At 34.9% G+C, this 22,651-nt stretch overlaps 1 long non-coding RNA gene across 1 annotated transcript in view; it reads right to left on the minus strand.

Moving 5' to 3' along the window:
- Positions 1–22,651, minus strand: part of LOC127552117 (uncharacterized) — a 204,054-nt gene that overhangs the window by 61,593 nt on the left and 119,810 nt on the right. The window contains exons 3-4 of the long non-coding RNA XR_007951264.1: positions 10,817–11,027; positions 6,107–6,239 (exon numbers count right to left, since the gene is read on the minus strand). This is a non-coding gene — a long non-coding RNA (uncharacterized LOC127552117). The remainder of the gene's footprint in view (positions 1–6,106; positions 6,240–10,816; positions 11,028–22,651) is intronic.

Raw genomic sequence — 22,651 nt, forward strand, 5'->3', positions numbered from 1 at the left:
AGTGCAGGGAGACCCAAGGCAGAGAGACCTCCACATGCCAGAGGAATCTACTGGGAACCTCTTAGCCGACGTACAGCAGCATTGGCTACTTGTCCTGGTTCAGAAGCCAGTGGATCAGTAGAATAGCTGTGAGACTTCCACCACATCTACAGAAGGCAAATAGTAAACCCTTGAATGTCAACATAACAAGAGGGACTTGCTCATGCCCATCCAGCATGAGAAGGAAGTCTGTATCACAATCCCAGGACAGCATGATTGGGACAATCTCCCCTTTTCCCTAAGAACACACGTCAACCTTTAAAAATGAGCAAAAAAAACAAAAAGAGTTCTGATCATAGACAGCTTATATGGAAACAGGGAAGAAAGATCTCAAATCCAGAGGATACTAAAGGCAACACATCTACAGAGAAAGCCTCAAAGGGTAATATAACTTTGTCTCCATCTCATAAGGCTCTCTTGGAAGAATTAAAAAAGGATCTTAAAAGAGAATTAAAAGAAAAATGGGGAAAGGAAATGAGCACTCTGGAAAAAGAAAACAGAAATTTTCTAAAGAAAATAATTTCTTAAAAAATAATTTTGACAAAATGGCAAAAAACCTCCATGAAAAACAGAATCTGTGAAATGAAAAATCCTCAATGAACAAAACAACTCATTTAAAAGTTCAATTGGGCAAATACAAAAAGGAGATTTAAAAAAGTTGACTGAAGAAAATAATTCACTAAAAAGTATAATTGAACAAATGGAAGCAAATGATTCAGTGAAACATCAAGAATCAGTCGAACAAAAGCAAAGAAAGGAATAAGAAAAATAGAAGAAAATGTAAAATACTTCATTGGAAAAACAACTGACCTGAAAAATAGATCCAGGAGAGACAATCTATGAATTATTAGACTGCCTGAAAACACACAATAAAAGCAAGAATCTAGACAACATTTTCAAGAAATTGTCAAAGAAAGCTGCTTTGATGTCCTAGACCCAAAGGATAAAAACAGCCATTGAAAGAATCCAAAGATCACCTCCTGAAAGAAAGCTCAAAAGGAAAATTCCAAAGAATATTGTAGTTAAATTCCAGAATTATTGAATCAAGAAGAAAATGCTGCAAGCTGCCAGAAAGAAACAATTCAAATATGGAGGAGCCACAATGAGGATTACCCAAAACCTACCAACTTCCATTTTAAAGGACTGAAGGGCCTGGAATATGATATTCCAAAAGGGAAAGGAGCTAGGGTTGCAGCCAAGACTCAACTATCCAGCAAAATTAATATATTTTAGGGGGAAAGATGGACATTCAATGAAATAGGGGATTTTCATTTATTTTTGATGATAAGACCAGAGCTGTACAGAAAATTTGTGCTTCAAATACAGAACTCAAAAGAAGCATAAAAAGGTAAAAAAGAAAGTAAAAATAACTATCTTTTTAAAGGTTTAAATGTTTACATCATTATATGGCAAGATATGTTTAACTCTTGAAAACTGTATCTTTGTTAAGGGTATACTTAGAAAGTATAGATATAATTTGACTTTACTGTGATGATATAAAAAAGAAAAGGGGATGTAACTGGAAGAAGAGGGAAGAGGAGGTAAAATGGAATAAATTACATCACACGAAAAGACAAAAAAGACTTGTTACATTTGAGGGAAAGAAGGTACGGGGATGAGCATTGTATGAATTTTAATCTCTTTAGATTTGTCTCAAAGAGAGAATAACAGATATATTTAGCTTCACATAGAAATTTGTCTCACCCTAAAGGGAAGTAGGAGAGGAAAGGAGAAAGGAAAATGATAGGTAATAGAAGGGAGAACAGAAGAAGAAAGGAAAGAGATAAGAAAGGGACAAGGGGCTGTAAAGAGGAGGGTAGATTGAAGGAGGTGATGGACAGAAGTAAATATTGATGTGGAGGGAAAGAGAGAAAGAAAAAAGACAAGTATAATATGGAGAAACTAAGATGGCAGGAAATATAGCAATTTTAACTGTGAGTGTGAATGGGATTCCATAAAATGAAAACAGGGATGTAAATCAATACATTCTTTGTTCACTTCTTTTTTCTGTTCTGTTTTTTTTTCTCCCCCAGGGTTTTTCCCTTTTATCCTGATTTTTCTCTCCCAATATGAATTTTTTAAACTTTTTTTAATTTAATATAACATAATATATTTTTATTTAAAACATTTTCAAATTTTTGAAAAAAATTTTTTTAAAAAATATTTTAATTTAAAAAGAAAGGCTATTCAAGATATATAAACATGATGAGAAGTTGCTAGCACATTACAGAATGCTCTTTTTCTGTTAGAGAATGAGCTAAAACATCTCATTCTCAGATCAAAATATGAATTTTTTTCTGTTATCATGTATGGCAGAGAAAAATTAAATATTTGTTTCAGGATTTGGTTTCAAATCCTCAATTATAGCCAGAATGATTAATCAGAATTTACCTGATTGACTACATCTTAAAGATACTGCCAAAGGAACAACTGTCTTCTTAAGATATTGTTATAAGGGTAAGACTAATTTATGTAAAAATATGACTTTCAGCTAAAACAGATAAAACTCTAATATTATCTGTTCTGAAGCTATAGTACATTCTTATGTAGAGTAAAATGTAAATGTCCTTTAATTAAAATTGAAAACAAACACTTTGCCTCAGTTTTCTCAAAAAAAAAAAAAGTAAAACAAAATAGAGCAAAAACAGCTTCTATGCTATCCATGGCATAGAGTATTTTAAAAACTGCCCAGACATGGAAATTGGCCTGGAACAAGATAATGCAGTAGATAATGAAGGCTGTAACCTCAGCCTTGTAGCAATTGGAATGCTATATCCTCTTGTTATTCCATAGTCAATGAATGAGGGAAATCTATAGAATATTATTTTCACCATATGGTTGATTGATGGGAAGATTGGTTTTATGGACCAGAGGGCAATGACTATCCTATATGTTTACCAAAAGAACTTCTAGACATATCATACTATGAATATTTTCATCAAGATGACATAGGATCTGCCATTACAGGTTTTATAGAGCAAAGAAAAAACTATAATTAATTGCTATAGATTTAAATTCAGAGGAATTCTTTCATTGCATTGAGGAGATACTAATACAGTTTCATAAACTCTTGTTGAAAGGATTCTCAAACAACACTGATATGTTCAATGAATGGGCTAGAACATGGGGACTCAGTTTTTCCATAGTTCCCAGCTTCCCCCACAGAGTGGACAGCATACTGCCCTTTGGAAAAAATGGGAAAAGAAGAACACACCTTACTGTTCCTAGAATTCCTGCTGTCACAAGAGCCGAAGGAGGGAAAAGTAATCAAGTGCTCCCAGAAAAAAAATCAGAGAAATAAAATGAACAAGATCTTCATCTTCTCATCATTTCTCTAGCCCATGGAACATCACAATCACACCTTTCCCTGATGCATCTTCCATAGTAGGCAACAAGAAACTAAATGTAGGGATTTCAGAAATCCCTTCTGTTGGCTTCTTAGCAAGGCAGATCCAAGACAACCCTGGCTATCCATAATCTAACACTTCATTTTTATTAAGTGAAAACTCCCAAATTGTATTAGATGTGACTGATAATGATAAAGCTTTCAGCAATTCTAATAATGATGAAAAAACAATGGCAGTCATCTTGAGCCCATTGCAAAGAGATTCTATTTCTTATGGCCTTGTTGATTTCATTGACTTACCTCAGCTATTTAAAACATTATTGTATAGTTGCTTTGACAATATCTGCAGAATCAATGTGTCAAAGATATTAGCTTTGTATATAAACTTAATAGAAGTCATTTCAAAGTCATGAATGCTATTCCTAGTTTGTATAACTTAATAGAAAGTGAAACTAAAATTGCTAGTATTGTGCATCCTTGATAAGCTATGAATAACTTGCATTAATTTTGCATTTGGATTTGGTTTGTGTTGAACCTTTAAATCATCATATATAGAAGCATCATGAGTAATTTTTATAAACAAAGTAATTTCAGATGCATGTTGTTATTTTTTTTTACACTACAAAAAGATTCCCCATATGGATACTTTTTGTGTTAATTGTATCATAAAGTTATTTGTTCTTTCTTATAAAAATCCTTTACTACAAATATTGGTTAAAATGTAATATATTAAAGTTATATTTTAAATAAATGTTTCCCTTGTTTCACTAACAATATGCAAGAACTTTGCAATTACAAAAGTTATACAAATCATGAATAAGAAAGATGCAAAGTAAAGCATTATGAATTATCATCTAATAGAAAATAGTCAAAGAAAATAAAAGATAAAAATGGTGGCTTGTGAAGGAGCTATAGAAACACAGGCATATGATATACTGTTGGGGCAGTTTTGGGGTGGTCAAACAATTTAAAAAAGCAATTGGAACTATAAGAATAAAGCCACTTAATTGTTGATATCATTATATAAATATTATTGGTCTGTAAGGAATGACTAGCAGGATGAATACAGAGAGGACTGGCGAGGCTTACATGAACTGATGCTAAGTGAAATGAGCAGAACCAGGAGATCATTATATACCTCAACAACGATACTGTTTGAGGATGTATTCTGATGGAAGTGGATCTCTTCAATAAAGAGAACTAATTCAGTTTCAATTGATCAAGGACAGACAGAAGTAGCTACACCCAAAGAAAGGACACTGGGAAATGAATATAAACTGCTTGCATTTTTGTTTTTCTTCCCGGGTTATTTATACCTTCTGAATCCAATTTTCCCTGTGCAACAAGAGAACTGTTCGGTTTTGCACACATATATTGTATCTAGGATATACTGTAACCTATTTAACATGTAAAGGACTGCTTGCCATCTGGGGAGGGGGTGGAGGGAGGGAGGGAGGGGAAAAATCGGAACAGAAGTGAGGGCAAGGTAAAAAATTACCCTGGCTTGGATTCTATCAATAAAAAGTTATTAAAAAAAAAAAAAAGAAATGAGGCCTTTATCAGAACCCTTAGGTGGAAATTTTTTTCCCAGTTTTCTGTTTTTCTTCTAATCTTGTCTACATTGGTTTTATTTATAGAAATACTTTTAAAATTTAATATAATTAAAATCATCTATTTCATCTATTTCACATTTCCTAATGTATTGCAGGTCTTCTTTGACCATAAATTCCTTCTTTCTCCATAGATCTGAGAAGTAGACTATTATTTGTTCTTCTTATTTGTTTATGGTATCACTCTTTATGTCTAAATCATGAACCCATTTCAATCTTATCAGGGATATAATGTTAGGTGTTTGACCACATTTCAAATTCAACACTTTTTTTTACAAGAAGAGACATAATGGACTATGAATTCTTCCTAATCTAAAAAATATACTAAATTTCTTCTTGAAATATAAAATGGTTTCTATTTTCTTCATCTCTTTCTTTACTTTTTCTATGAGGCCTATGATGGAAACAGTATTGAAGACTCCTGGGTGTGAAAACTCCTTTCACTGACGAAGCTTGTTAAAAACTTCAGAATAAAATCCTGTTTGCCTTTTAAAAGTTCTTCATTCTATGGCTCTTTCCTGTTTTTCTAACCTTCTTATATTATTGTCCCCTCTTATTCTCTGAAACTTCACCTTTATTATTGTTCTTCACATAAAATGCTTCATCTCCAGATTCCATATTTGCTTATCCCCCACTTTTGGCATTCTCTAACTCCTTATCTGGCTTTCTTGACTTCTTTTAAGTTCCCATCTAATACTGCATATGAAAAAGTCTTTCCCAATATCCCTTAATGTTATTGCCTTTACCCTAAGATTATCACTAAGTTTTCCCATTTCTTTTTCATAAATGACTGTTTATATGTAGTTTCTCCCATTAGAATATAAGCTTCTTTAGGATAGGGTCAATTATTTGCATTTTTTTTTATCTCCAGCACTTGTGCCAGTTCCTACCACATAGTAGGAGCTTAATAAATGTTTGTTGGTTCCTTGACTTTTAGCATTTCCTAGGGCATTAACAAGATATAAATATGGTTAGCTACTGGACTAGAATTTGGTCTTGTTGACCCATTCCTCCAATTGGTCTCTCTGGCTTCTGAAAAAATTCACAACATTTTGATTTAAAGCATGGTATAATAATATTTCTTCCTTGAAATATTATTGATTCATCTTACCTGAATATGTCCTGGAAGGGAAATGATGTACAGTTCTCTTGGGAGCTTCTGCTTTTCCTATTAATCTTATGGGCTCCATTCCACTAGACTTGCTTTACTATTCAGATCCAGTCTTATTAACAATTTGCTTAAACTTCATGAGAGTAGTAAAGAAAAAGAAGAGGAATAATCTTAAAATAGTAAAAACTAAATTTCATAATAATCATAAGGAAACCTTCCATATTAAACCTTTCCTACCTACACAGCTGTATGCCCTCCTCCCTAAATTATTTTGTATTGATTTCCTATTGTATTAATACTTATAAATGATTTTCTTCAGTGTAACATATACTTCTGCAAGGCAGGGGCTATTTCTAGATGCTAGCTCAGTGTCCAGTACATTATATGTACATTATACATACTTGTTGATCAATTGATTGATTGAAAAAAATGATTCAGAATCAATACTCTGAAATAGGATGGCCCAATAAATCTAATGGCATAGCTTCCTCCCAAGTTTTTAGGGATGGAAGTTTGTGAGAACAATCTCTGTCTATACCCTGTGTTTAACACAACTTGAAATGGGGAAAATAAGCAAGACTTCTATATTCCATTTCAAAGAGAAAGGGAAATTTTTTTCAAGCATACTTGGCTGTTAACTCACTAAAAGGAACTGGAACTTAAAATCTTTCTGTCTATTTGGACAGGAAAGCATAAAGTGGTTGTTCCAAGCCAAGTCCCTTAAACTGTTGGATGATTGCCTAAATGGGTATGATAGCCATGTCTTTCTCTTGCTACACTTCTTTTCTCAACTTTGACAGCCTCACCTGCCCTCTTGTGCAACTTTGGCTAGCAAAAATAATCTAGTCTGCAACTCAAAATGTGTTTGTACTAAAAAGCTTTAGGGGAACATCACCTCCAAGACTCCAGTAGACATATAGACATATTCCAACATATCAGTCTTGTATATATCTAAAATAGAATTACACACACACACATACATGCGCGTGCGCATGCACACACACACACACACACACACACACACACATACACAAACACCCCTTTATCTTTTTTATCATCCCTGTTTTTGTTAGTGAATTCTCCCAGGAATCTAGGATGAAACCTTACCTCTCATATCTCTTTTATTTTTCATTCTCTGAACATTTGCCAAAGTAATCTTCTAAAGCAGTGGTTCTCAAATTTATTGGTTTCAAGATCTCTTTATAGTCATAAAAAATTGAGGACCCCCAAAAGCTTTTGTTTATATGATTTATATCTATCAATATTTTCTGTATTAGAAATTAAAACAGATACATTTTTAAAATATAAATTGATTAAAAATAAAAAGAAACCCAGTATATAATAGCATAATTTTTTTGTAAAATAAATTTTGTAAAAAATAAAACAAAACTATTTTTCAAAGAAAAACAGGGGGAGTGGCATTATTTTACATAGTTTTGCAAATGTCTTTGCTATTTGGCTAAATATTAAGCACTTACTATATACTGGGCACTGTGCTAAGCCCCATGCCAAAATAAAATATCTCTTCCCTCAAGGAGTACACATTCTAACAGGGGAGAGATAATGTGCATTTATAGGAATGAACACAATAGAAAATAGATCCAAATGATTTAGGGAAGAAGGCAGAAGAGAAGAGAAATGTTGAAAATTTCCTTATGTGACAGCTGGTTCTCATATCTGCTTCTACAAATATTAATTGAATGTGTTGTTTTGGAAAAGTACTGGAAAACAATCTAGCTTCACACAAATATATAATCAGAAATTGGGAAAGTATTTTTTGACTTGGGAGAGGGCATTGAAAAGCAATTGGGGTTAAGCGACTTGCCCAGAGTCACACAACTAGTCAGTGTTAAGTTTGCATTAAGATCCTCCTAACTCCAGGGTAGTACTCTATCCATTGTGCCAATTAGTTGCCTAATGGGAAATATTTTTATTGATAAATAACATCTTAATATTATGAAAATAATGTTGGGTCTTAGGGCCATACTTTGAGAACCACTTTCTTAAAGGAACAGATCTACTCATATCAGTTTCCCACTCAAAAACCACCAATAGCTTTCAAGAGGGTCAGAAATAAAATAAAATATCATGCCTGTTATTCAAAGCTCTCTGTATTATTCAGTCTTTTCAATTTTGTGTGACTCTTTGTGATCCCATTTGGGCTATTCTTAGCTAAGATGCTGGATTGATTTGTCATTTTTCTTTTCCACCTCATTTTATAGATGAGAAAGTGAGACAAACAGGGTTAAATGACTCCTCCAGAATCACACCACAAGTAAGTGCCTAAAGCTGGATTTCAATTAATAAAAATTAGTCTTCCCAAGCCCAATCCCAATACTCTATCCATTGTGCCACTAAGCAGTCTCCATTTATTTTCCATCCATATTCCATACTACTTAACATAATATAGACTATATCCTAGCTAAATTTTATTAGCCATTCCCCTCTTGTCTTGTCTTGCTTTTCTACCTCTGTGTACTCCCCTATGCTGTTCTTAATCCCTGTAGCAAACTTTGAACAGCTTCAAGTACCTTCCTTCAAGGACCAACACAGGTGCCTTCTCAAACACTATATAGTTCCTTAAACCCTCAGCTAGAGTAAGCTCTTTCCATTGTTATGACCCCACCCTCTCTGCCTGATATCTCCTAGGCCCTGGACTGATTTTTATTATGTTATAATATCAAATCATCTCATGCTGCATGTTATATTATGTCAAATTATATCACATAGATATATAATATGTTAAATAAGACAATTACCATAAAGTAATATAAATCTTGATTACTTAAATGGATCTATTATCTCAATTATTTGAGGGTTCCCTCCACTAAAGAAAATTGCAAGGCAATTGAATTCTAAGAACCATAGCATATCAAACATCCTAAAATATATTTAGAAACATCTCCACCCCAAAGTTAACATGGACTATCTGTGAATAACCTATGATATATCATTGTGAGCTCATATTGGTCCAATCAGTCAAAGTTGGACATGCTGTACCTAGACCCCAACCCGGTGGGGTCATTTGTTCTATTACATGATACTATATTATGTGATATTATATCACATAGCAGATACATAAATAAATGAATTAATAAATTAAATTATTTCTTAATGCATCAGGCTGCATCCTTTTAGGTAAGTGATAGCCCTTCGGAGGAAGGAATTGGATTTCTTGCTACATTATTAGGCACAGAATAGAGTGAAAAAAGAGCTGACCTCCATCAGGAAGGCCTCCATTCAGATTCCACTTCTGACAATAGCTGTTCAACATTGGCCAAGTCATTTCATCTCTCAGTGCTTCAGGCAATACATACATGCATACATATATATGTGTGTGTGTATACACACACACACACATATATATGCATATAGAAGTCCATCTGTGTATATATAATATGTATATATCTACATGCAAGCACGCATGTAGATATAAATACATATAAATATTAGAGCAAAAGTTGATAATCTCAACTGATGGAGGATACTTCTTTCTTTTTATTCCTTACCCCAATGCAATCACCATTCCTGCTCCTCCTTAATTCATCCCCACAAAAGACGTCTAGAAGCAACAACCAAGAAAACAATTGTTGTCTAGTTATGTTTGACTTTTCATGACTCCATTTGGCAAATACTGTGGAATGGCTTGCCATTTCCCACTCCAGCTCATTTTAATACAGATGAGGAAACTGAGACAAACAAGGTGAAATGACTTGTCCAGGCTCACACAGCTAGAAAGGGTCTGAGACTGGATTTGAGTTGTGAAAAGGGGTCTTCTTGATTCCAAACCCAGCACTCTATCTACTGAGCCACCTCACTGTCCCAAATAACAAGTTTGCTATGATGAGGCATTTTCATTGTACCATATATATGATGGGGTCCTGAACGGGGGAGGAGGGGTAATGTTGGACAGAGAGAAACTGAAGAACTGATCTCTGGGGCAGCATGGAGAAGGCATTGAGAGATCAAATAGCTCTGTGATCTTACCCTCTAGGGAGGTCATCCACTCAGAAATCCAAGTTATGTCAACCTTGAGGCTTACCCTCTGTAAGGGTTTTGGAAAGCCTCAACTTGCCAAGTCCTATCAGAAATCCCAATAATGGCCCTGAGGTTATATTTTCCTTATAAAATCCCCATGCCAAATTCATTGCCCTTCTTTGGGTCGATCTACCATGGCACTTTGCCTCATGGTGGCTTTACCCTTGCCTCATGTCACAAGGTATCTCCTAACCCTATCATGCCTTGTGCTGTCTCACCTAACCCTACTTCTCCTCTTTAGCAATCTCCTTTAGGGTAATAAGTTCCCTTCAGGATTTATCCTGCAAGCTAAGAGTATGTCCCAACCTCATGGGGTGCTCCCTTTCTCCAGTAGGGAATTTGCCCTTTGCATCATTAATTATTAAAACCCTTTTAAATGCTCTCCCCTTCTGTTTCAAATTTACCAATCCTGGTGTCTATTGTCTCCCATCAATTTATCTGTCCTTTCTTCCCTAAATCAACCTGTCTTTTGCCAAAAAGAATGGCCATTGAAATTCTTCACATAACAGGACTCAAATACTTAGTTCCTAGCATCATCTAGTGTCAGAGGTGCTTTGTTAACATGTACTAATTGTATTTCCTTTGAATGTTTCGTACCTTCCAAATGTCCCTTATTTCATGGAAGGTCCAGCCATGTAGGAAACAGAAGTCCTGACTGGGCATCTGACTTACCTGCTCCCTTACCCTGCTCATCAAGTTTCTATCCTCCAGGTCTGCTCGCTGTGAGAAAGCTCAGTTTTTCACTTAGGAAAACCTCTTCTCCCTCATTCAACTCTGGATGCTGAACAGAACTCTTGGTATCAGCAGGGAGATCCACTTGTAATGGACTCCCATGCACTCTGGCGTCTCAGTATCAGGAGGCAATCAGGAATCCTACCAGGAGCTGGGGAGAGAAGGCAGTCTGATTACAAATCATTAAAGCAACTTGTACTTTTAACAGCTGCTTCATCTCTCTCTCTCTCTCTCTCTCTCTCTCTCTCTCTCTCTCTCTCTCCCCCCAAGTGGTAGCGAATTCATTCTGAGGCCTTTCCAATTCTTTTCTTTCTACTATCTTTTTTCAGTAGACCTTCTGAAACCATCATCTATTGTTAAGAAATCCCTCCCTCATTCTAAATTCTTTCTCACGTCTTTTCTCATATCTTCTACTGTCACTGAAAACTGGGTTTCTTCTGAAGACATTATCCGTTGACATCATTTCCAGACCTGGAAGATGACTTACTCATACTCCTAGTAGGCACTCAGGGCCAGAGGAAGATTTGGCTTCCTCCTTTTCATTGCTACAAGATCTTTCCTCCTCCCCAGTTCAATTCAGTCTCATTGAATCAATTCAATTTATTTCATGTCCATTCAATTCAATAAATGTGTTACTTATTAACTAAAAAGGCTCTTTGCTAGGTGCTGGGGATACAAAGATAAAACACAAGACAAAAACAATTCTTGCCCTCGAGGAACTGATACTCTAAGGGTAGCTATAATATGGATTCAAATACATAAATGCAAAATGAGGAGTGATGTGTTAATAACTGGGAGGTACAAAAGGGCTTATATTAGAAGACTGTACCTGAGCTGTGCTCAGAAAGAAGAGATGGATTCTATAAGATGGGTGTAAGAGGGAAGAACTTCTCAACCATAAACTATCACCTGTGAAAAGGGATGAAAGTGGGAAATGTTCTCTACAGACAACAATAGCACACAAATTGGACTGAATTGGTCTTGGAAAGACAAGTGTAAACAAGATTATGTTCTTTTATATATCAGGCTGAGCAGTTTGCTATTACTGAATTAATAGGGATATAAAAGAAACCATTTTTTTCTCCTTCTAATTCACTACATCCTACTCATATTTTAATTTCTACCATCTGTGAACATATAGATTTCTACTGTTCCTCATAGTCTTTTTGCCCAATCTATTTCCTGCTGTCTTTAAACACCATGGCCTTCCAGGGTCTCAATCTCTCAACTCCAGGGAGGACCTTGATTTCCAGTCTGTGTTGATACCTGACAAGGGGCAGTCTGTCATAGCTCAAACCAAACCCTCAACCTTCCACTCCAGTGAATTATACCAGTCAAAACTCTGCCTCAAGCTGCAGTGGTTTCCTTTGCAGCAATAAAGCACTGTCATGGTGAAGGCTCCTTCACCCTCGTCTACAACTCATACTCAACACAACCCTCATATAGTAAATTTATGTCCAAGAACATTAAATGGAATTTGTGAAGAATGAAGAATTCATACAAGTATCAAAATCCTTGACAATGATGGAATCATTCATCTAAGAGATGATAAAGCTTTCTGTCTTCCCCCAGATTTTTCCCAAAACAAATACATAAAGCTCTTAGGCTATTCAAGAATGTCAGAATAAATACCTAATCCTCCAAAATTATTTTTAAGACAGAAACTCTATAGTAGGAGAAATGATAATATAGGTGAAAATTAGGAATCATTAGCCTCCTCTTTTAATTGCTATTACCTCTCCCACCCCAGGTAGGAAACTTTCCCCAATTGCTACCTCCACAAAGGTCCATGGAACTTGTCAACCTCTCAGTTGCTGCACCTTAAGGACCTCCAGACCTGTCCACCCATCCTACAACAGTATTGTCTTTTATATTGTCTCCCCTATAATAATGTGAGCTCATCGAGAGCAAGAACTACTTCTCTTTCTATTGGTATAGCCAACTACTTATGACTGTAGAAATTTTTTTGTTGTTTAATTTAGTCATTCACATATTCTTATCGATCCCAGCTACAATGCTTACTAGTTGTGGAATTGTGTATAAGTCATTTAACCTTTGGAAAACTGTTTTCTTGTCTGAAAATTGAAGATTATGGAACACCCACTTCCTACATAAAGGATTAGTGATACAGAAAAGTGCTTGGTGACTTTTACAGCACCAGAAAAATGTGTTACTATGTGTTAATATTATTGCCCCAAATTATCTTGTTTTTTTCAATGGAGTTCAGATACCAACAGAACTGGGACAAAAAATTGTATCCTGTTCTGGTAATTGTATATTTAATATCTTATCTAAATAACTGTAGGATATTTGAATTTTATAATTGAAAAAAAGTATTCAGATGTAAGCATGTGTTTGGTAGTATCATTATTATTATTTCCCATGCTGTTGGCTCTTCATTTTCCTAACTTCTTCACCCAAATCTATATAATCCATTATTTATTCCTACAAATTAGTAAATGATGTTCAGTCTCTTAAAATGGTACCTTGCAATCATGACATGCATGATTCCTATATGTCAGCTACTTAACTAGGTGCTAGAAGAATAGTCTCTGTCCTCAAGGAGCTTCCATTCTAACCAACGAGTTCTTTTCCAGATATGTTCAGTCTTGTTCATGTTGGAGTTCAATGGACCACTACTGGATAATTCCTTAAATATCTGGAATTGGGGAGAGAGGGCCAAGATGGTAGAGTTCAGGGACTCAGCTGGCCTCTCTCCCACAGCCCTCAAATATCTTTTGATAATGACACTAAACAAACCCTAGAGCAACAGAACCCATAAAAAGATAAAGTGAAACAATTTTCCAGCTCAAGATAACATAGAAGATCAGCAGTAAGGTTAGTCACACTAGGGTAAAATTTGGAGCACAGACAGAAGGCTATCAGTAAAGAAAATTAGCCCTAATAAACCAGGTGCAGAATTTGGGAGTCACTGAATTAGCATTTGCAGAGCTTCTAGAACTCTCAACTCGTAAACAGTAAAATGGCTGGATAAACTGGTCAGAAGGAGATTACAGGTATCTCTTTGTGAACACTGAAACAAGGTTCTGTGGCTTTGCCCATAGTCATATCCTAGTCGCAGTCCTAAACAGTCCCAGGGCAAGGAGTAAGAATTTGGCCACAGTGAGCAAGGCCCTCCTTACAGTTTTAGGGCAGAAAAGAGTACTTATGATCAGTCACAAAACACCAGATGCCTAAAGAATGTAAACACCTCTCTTTAGATCATACCACCTTGCAAGAATTGAAAAGTTATAACTTTTTTTGGAGTACATCTGAAAACACCTGCACAAAACCCCTGAATCAATGGACAGTGAATCATCTAGCCTAGAAGCAAAGGTCTACTTTAATAAAAAGTTAAAAAGTCAAGAAATAGGGGCAACTAGGTGGTGCAATGGATAGAGCACCAGCTCTGAAGTCAGGAGGACCAGAGTTCAAATCCGACTTCAAGTTACTTAACACTTCCTAGCTGTATGACCCTGGGTACTCACTTAACCCCAATTGCCTCACAGGAAAAAAGTCAAGAAATATACTGGGAAAATGAGCAAAGAACAGAAACATAATTTGATCATAGAAATTTACTATAGTGATAAGGAAGATCAATAAAGATACACTTAAAAGAAGAAAACAGTCAAAACTCCTACATATAAACATCAAAGAAAAATAAGAGTTGGTCTCAGGGCTTGGAAGAGCTCAAAAAGAATTTTGAAAATCAACTGAGGTAGAGAAACAATTGGGAAGAGAAATGAGAAAGATAGAAGAAAATCATGCAAAATGAGTTGATAGCTTAGTAAAGGAGACACAAAAAATACTCATGAAATAACACTTTTAAAAAAGGTGAAGCAAAATGTTAAAGGAAATACAAAAGGAGTCTTGGACAAATGGAAAGAGAGGCATAAAAATTAACTGAAGGAAAAAATACTTATAGAATGGGTAAAATGGAAAATGAGGTACAAAAACTCAACTGAAGAAAATAATTTAAAAAAAAATTAGCCTTGAACAAACAAAACTAATGCAGACAAGATTAGAAGGGAAACAATAAAATGGGAAAATATTTTTACAGTCAAAGGTTCTGATAAAGGCTATATATATAGAGAGAGAATTGACTCTAATTTACAAGAAATCAAGCCATTCTCAAATTGATAAATGGTCAAAGCATATGAACAGACAATTTTCAGATGAAGAAATTAAAACTATTTATAGCCATATGAAAATATGGTCCAAATCATTATTAATCAGAGAAATGCAAATTAAGACAACTCTGAAATACTACTACACACCTGTCAGATTGGCTAGAATGACAGGGAAAGATAATGTAGAATGTTGAAGGAGATGTGGGAAAACAGGGACACTGATGCATTGTTGGTGGAATTGTGAACACATCTAGCCATTCTGGAGAGCAATTTGGAACTATGCTCAAAAAGTTATCAAACTGTGCATACCCTTTGATCCAGCAGTGTTTCTATTGGGCTTATACCCCAAAAAGATACTAAAGAAGGGAAAGGTATCTGTATGTGCAAAAATGTTTGTGGCAGTCCTGTTTGTAGTGGCTAGAAACTGGAAAATGAATGGATGCCCATCAATTGGAGAATGGTTGAGTAAATTGTGGTATATGAATGTTATGGAATATTATTGTTCTGTAAGAAATGACCAGCAGGATGAATACAGAGAGGACTGGTGAGATTTACATGAACTGATGCTAAGTGAAATGAGCAATTCCTCCCTCTTGGATAAAAGAAACAGACAGAGGCTCTCAGTCAGATTTCAGTGGAGTTACGCCAGAAGCCCTCTCTCCGAGGCAAGGCAAGAGAGAATATATTTTCCACTTGGCTGGCTGGTCGCAGAAGAGAGTTCAGATGTATTGGAGAGGAGTTGGTGGCTGGGCTCCTGCACTTCCCCCACTGAGACCAAGCTGGTCTGAAAGACTCACCAGAAAGCTAGCTGAGCCCCAAGAGGCAAGAAAAAGGTTTTACAATGGAAGGGCAAAGGGCAGAAATTATGGGGAATGAGTAAACCTTACTTTCATCAGAATTGACTCAAGGAGGAAATAACATACACACCCAATTAGGTATAAAAAGCTCTTATCATATAGGAAAGTAGGAGGGAAAGCAAATTAGAGAAAGGAAGTAGTGATAGAAGGGAGGGCAGTAGTCAGAGGAGAGGGTGCATTCAGAAGCAAGAAGCTTTAGAAAATCAACAAGGTGAAAGAAGATAATAGAATAAAAGAGGGAGGAATAGAATGTAGGGAAATGAAATTAGCAAAAGTAACTGTAAAAAAATGGAAACAAATTTATTTGGTAGTGCCCTCATTTCTTAAACATATAGAAAATTGAGTCAAATTAAAAAAAAAATTAGGAGCCATTCCCTAATTGACAAATGATCAAAAATATGAATAGTTTTCAGATGAAGTAATCAAGTTAGAGATAACCATATTTAAAAAAAAATGTTCCAATTCACTATTTATTGGAGACATGCAACTTAAAATAATTCTAAGCTACAACATTATGCCTATTAGATTGACTATTAAGAGAGAAAAAAATGACGGTTGAAGAAGTTTAAAAAAATGAGACATTCATGCATTGTTGGTTGAATTGTGAACTGATTCAACCATTCTATAGAGTAATTTGGAACTATGCCCTAAAGGCTTTAAAACTCTGCATACCTTTTAACCTAGAAATACCACTACTAGTTATATACCTCCCTCCCCAAAAAGGACACTATGTAAAAAATTATTATTATTATAGCAGTTCTTTTCTGGGAGCAAAGAATTGGAAATTGAGCAGATGCCCATCAATTGAGGAATGAATGAACAAATTGTGGTATGTGATTATGACAAAAGGCTATTTTATGATAAGAAATGATAAGGAGAATGTTCTCAGAAAATGCTGCAAATCTTACATTAACTAATGCAAAGTGAAATGTGCTTTATGCAAAATCATAGCAATACTATAAGGTGATCAGCTGTGGGTAATTTAGCTATTTTCAGGAATACAAGACAAATCTGAAGGATTTATGATGACATGTGCTATCCATCCCCAGAGAAAGAATTGATGGTTTCTGAATGCAGATTGAAGCCTTTTTCTTTACTTTCTTTTTTTTTTTTTGAGGGTATTGTTGTTGTTCTAGGTTTTCTTTCACAACATGATTATATGGACATATTTGGATAATTACTAATGTATAACCTATATCAAAATACTAGCCTTCTCAATGAAAAGGGTGGGGTAGGGAAAGAATTTGAGACCCAAAAATTTAAAAACAAATGTTAAAAACTATTTTGACAAATGCAGACAAGATTAGAAGGGAAACAATAAACTGGGAAAACATTTTTACAATCGAAGGTTCTGATAAAGGCCTAATTTCCAAAATATATAGAGAATTGACTCTAATTTTTAAGAAATCAAACCATTCTCCAATTGATAAATGGTCAAAGGATACGAACAGACAATTCTCAGACAAAGAAATTGAAACTATTTATAGACATATGAAAATATGCTCCAAATCATTATTAATCAGAGAAATGCAAATTAAGACAACTCTGAGACACCACTACATATCTGTCAGATTGGCTAGAGTGACAGGGAAAGATAATGTGGAATGTTGGAGGGGATGTGGGAAAACAGGGACACCGATACATTGTTGGTGGAATTGTGAACACATCCAGCTATTCTGGAGAGCAATTTGGATCTATGCTCAAAAGATTATCAAACTATGCATACCCTTTGATTCAGCAGTGTTTCTACTGGGCTTATACCCGAAAGAAATACTAAAGAAGGGAAAGGGATCTGTATGTGCCAAAATGTTTGTGGCAGCCCTGTTTGTAGTGACTAGAAGCTGGAAAATGAATGGATGCCCATCGATTGGAGAATGGCTGAATAAATTGTGGTATATGAACGTTATGGAATATTATTGTTCTGTAAGGAATGACCAGCAGGATGAATACAGAGAGGACTGGCGCGAATTACATGAACTGATGCTAAGTGAAATGAGCAGAACCAGGAGATCATTATATATCTCAACAATGATACTGTATGAGGATATATTCTGATGGAAGTGGATCTCTTCGATAAAGAGAGCTAATTCAGTTTCAATTGATCAAGGATAGACAGAAGCTGCTACACCCAAATAAAGAAGACTGGGAAATGAATATAAACTGCTTGCATTTTTGTTTTTCTTCCCAGGTTATTTCTACCTTCTGAATCCAACTCTCCCTGTGCAACAAGAAAACTGTTCGGTTCTACACACATATATTGTATCTAGGATATACTGTAACCTATTCAACATATGAAGGACTGCTTGCCATCTGGGGGTGGGGGTGGAGGGAGGGGAAAAATAGGAACAGAAGTGAGTGCAAGGAATAATGCTGTAAAAAATTACCCTGGCATGGGTTCTATCAATAAAAAGTTATTTAAAAAAAAACTGTTTTGAGCAGGGCCAGGAGATCATTATATACTTCAAGAACAATACTATGTGATGATCAATCAACAATACAATGTGATGGACCTGGCCATTTTCAGTAATGAGATGAACCAAATCAGTTCCAATGGAGCAGTAATGAACTGAACCACCTATACCCAGCAAAAGAACTCTGGGAGATGACTAAGATTTTGGATTTCAAGGCTAATTGTACAATATTTCAGAGTCTGATTCTTTTTGTACAGCAAAATAATGGTTTGGTCATGTATACTTATTGTGTATCTATTTTATACTTTAATACATTTAACATCTACTGGTCGTCCTGCTATCTAGGGGAGTGGGTGAGGGGAAGGAGGGGAAAAATTGGAACAAAAGGTTTGGCAATTGTCAATGCTGTAAAATTACCCATGCATATAATTTGTAAATAAAAAAGCTATTAAAAAACTAAAAAAAAACTGTTTTGTATGCAAATAGGAGAGAATAACATACTAAAACTAAATAAAAACAAAACATAACTATATGTTCTATGGAAAATTCCTTTTTTTGATTTAATTTTTAAATATCAGATTATCATGTCCAGATTTATACCCAGCAATGTCCTGGAGAGTACTTTCCAAAACATTCTGCCCACCCCCTATCAGAGCAATAATAGACTAAGGGTATAGAAGGAGATATAATTTTGATATACCCATTTCTGGAATTTATTTTATCTGCCCATGCACATTTGTTCCAATGGTAGTGTCTTTTTCCACTGGGAGCAGAGAGGAAGGAAAATAAAATTGTATTGATTAAAACAATTAAGTTCAATCAAGAATAAACAAAGAAGACTTGTCCTAGCATTTTCAAAATGAATTCCCAAGATCCCTTTAATTTGAATCACATAAATTCCTAAAATCTGAATGTATCAGGATAATGAACTTTGAGCAAATGACCCATCTGAATTTTTTTTTCCTTCTGCTTGTGTGAATGCAGGATTATCAAAGATTGATGCTTTTTTGTATAAACCATGTTAGTGGCATAATAACAAACTACCCAGATCTCTGTTCCTTCTAGGGACTATTGTCCTTAATTCCTTAAAACTACCTGCAAAGTCATTTTTGCACCAAAGAAATTTAGATGATAGACTATCATAATAGAACTGTCTTTTTTTCCAATTTAATAAAATACTATAAAGCACTAATTTATAGACTGGCAGGAAGCCAGAGTCAAAGAGATAGGTGAATAAGGCATATCCTGGAGATACTTTCTAGCAAATTCCAAAGATTTATTAAAGATATAGTCAGTTTACTCCTGCTTTGCCTTGCCATTTCCCACACAAGTATAAAACAAAAATCAATGTATTTTCTTGTGGTAACCAAGTAGTAAAAATGAGCAACTCCTAAACAGATCTAGGCTCTCTCACCCTTAGCCAAAATTGACTAAAGCAAAAATTTCAATAATCTAGAATATGGAGAGATAAGGTCCTTAATATGATGCTGACTACTATGGATAAATTCTTTGACCATGGCAATCCATGATAGAAAAATGGAAAATGGGCTTTGTATCTATAAAATCCTAATGCAATTGTCTAATAATAGCGCCAATTAGAAGAAAAATAGAAAAATAATAAAGATCATACTGTTTTTAAACTATCTAGAAACATTAATTTAGTTCTTACTTCCTAACTTGCTTGCTTCAACACATGGACAGTAGCACAGTATTTCAAGAACTGGATCAGATCAATATGGATATTCTTATTTCCAATTATAGTAGAAGACAAAGTTACAGCTAAATGAAAAGTTTGCTTTTGAATTCTATTTGGAGAAATAAAAGTAGTTGGTGAAGAAATTTATCACAGGTCTCACAGCAACTAAAGGCACCATTTCATAGGACATGGGTCATTTTGTATTATACCATTCAAAATGAACATTTTCAAAAGGACCAACATGGAAATCTAAGGAAATGGATAATAAGTTAATTTCCCAACCAGATATCATAGAGAAACTGTAGAGGGCCAGAATCTAGAGAAGTATACTTGAAACAAGGATACTTACAACAAGGTGTTAACTCAGTAGAATTGATGAGATGATGCTTCTCTAGTTTGCATACAATTAGTACATAGCATGGTGATATTAAGGTTATGTAGTTTATACATATTCAGTATGTGGTAATGACATAATTGTAATAGGGTATTTTAAGGCTCAGAGGACTAGAAATGAAACATTCCATTTTTGACCATCCTCCTAGTGGCTCTCCTACCTCCTGCACTTCTTCACTAAGATCAAGGCTGGTGCGCAAGTACTCCAGAAAGCTAATCCAAACATTACAATGTGGTTCTGATCCCTATTGCTTCAATCAATCAACTTAAATCAATAAAAACAAAACAGGAGGCAGAGAGACATCTTTAGCCCTTGAAGACAGTGTCTGAGCAAAAGGATGCCATTTGCAGCCTATTACTCTGGCACCTGAATTGGACTGTGGTCATATATTTGGCCAAAAAGAGGTCCTAGATTCATCACACAGAGAATATGTTTAAGAAAATACAAATCAACTGACACATCAGATAATAATATCCTAGAGCTGGATCACTTATTCAGTCTGGATTAAGGAAGGGCCCTGCATCTAGAAATGGTAGACTAGAAATGACACCCATTCCAGTATCTTTGCCAAGAAAACCCCATTGAATTGGGATCATGAAGAGTTAGACATGACTGAATGAGTAAACAATAATAACAATGCACTATGAAAAATAATAAAAATGATTATTTCAGAGATGGAAAAAAAACTGAATGAACTGACATAAAGTAAAGGGAGAACCAAAACAATTTATACAATAACAACTTTCTAAACACAAATGAGTTTAAAGACAAGAGTTCTGAGCAAATCAATGACCAAGCAGAATTGTAGAAAAACAATAATGTGACATATTATCTATTTCTTGAGAAAAAAGGTGATGAAATCAAGACTTGGAGTGAGACATGCATTTTTTGGTGTGGTCAATGTGAAATTTTGTTTTATATGATAATCTAAAGTGGACATTTGTTAGAAGAGTTTTGCTTTCTTTTTTTATTTTTTTCTAATGAAGAATATCAATGTAAAAAAAAAACAATTAAATAAAGTGAAAGCTACATAAAAAGAACCACCATAAAAATGATTGCAGATCTGTATAAATATTAGTTACAGAGATTGAAGGGTTATAAAATATATTTAATAAAAATCTCTGAATTAAATCATCTATGATTTAATGATCTAAATTCAAAGATGGCCATTGGGAATATGGCAAAAAAAAAAATGTTAGAATTGAAGAAAGGCATTTGTGGCTAAACAAGAACTTGAGTACATTATTGAATGCAAAGTGGGTAATTTTTATTACATTAAATGAAAAAGTTTTGTACAAGCAAAACCAATGGTGACAAAATTAAAAGGGAAGCAATAAACTAGGGGAAAAATTACATTCAAGGGTTCTGATAAAGGTTTCATTTCTAAGGATATATAAAGAATTGACTCAAATTTATAAGAATTCAAGCCATTCTCCAATTGATAAATGGTCAAAATATTTGAGCAGAAAAATTTCAGATAAAGAAATAAAAACCATTTGTAGTCATATGAAAAGGTACTCTAAATAATTATTGTTCAGAGAAATGTAAATTAAGACAACTCTGAGGTATTATTACACATCTCTCAGGTTGGCTAAAATAGCAGGAAAAGATAATGAGGAATATTGGAGGAGATGTGGGAAATCTGGGACATTAAAGTATTGTTGGTGGAATTATGAACAGATTCAGGCATTTGGATCTATGAAATTTGGAACAATACTCAAAAAGTTATCAAACTGTGCATTCCCTTTGATCTAGCAGTGTTTCTACTGGGCTTATATCCCAAAGAGATCCTAAAAGGAGGGAGAAGGATCCGCATATGCAGAAATGTTTGTGGCAGCCCTTTTTGTAGTGGCAAGAAACTAAAAACTGAATGGATGCCCATCAGTTGGAGAATGGCTGAACAAGTTATGGTATATGAATGTTATGGAATATCATTGTTCTATAAGAAATGATTAGCAGGATAATTTCAGAGAGGCCTGGAGATTCTTACCAGGACTGATGCTAAGTGAAATGAGTAGAACCAGGAGATCATTATACATGGCAGCAGTGACATTATATGATGATCAGTTATGGACATGGCTCTCATCAACAATGAGGTGATTCAAGACAGTTCCAATGGTGCTGTGATGAAGAAAGCCATCTGCACCCAGAGAGAGAATTGTGGGAACTGAGTGTGGATCACAACATCATATTTTCACTCTTTTTTTTTTTGTTTGCTTGTATTTTTTTTCTCAATTTTTATTTCCTTTTTGATCTGATTTTTCTTGTGCAAGATGATACTTATGGA

The sequence above is a fragment of the Antechinus flavipes genome, chromosome 2 (assembly GCF_016432865.1).
Source record: "Antechinus flavipes isolate AdamAnt ecotype Samford, QLD, Australia chromosome 2, AdamAnt_v2, whole genome shotgun sequence".
NCBI classification, from domain to species: Eukaryota; Metazoa; Chordata; class Mammalia; order Dasyuromorphia; family Dasyuridae; genus Antechinus; species Antechinus flavipes.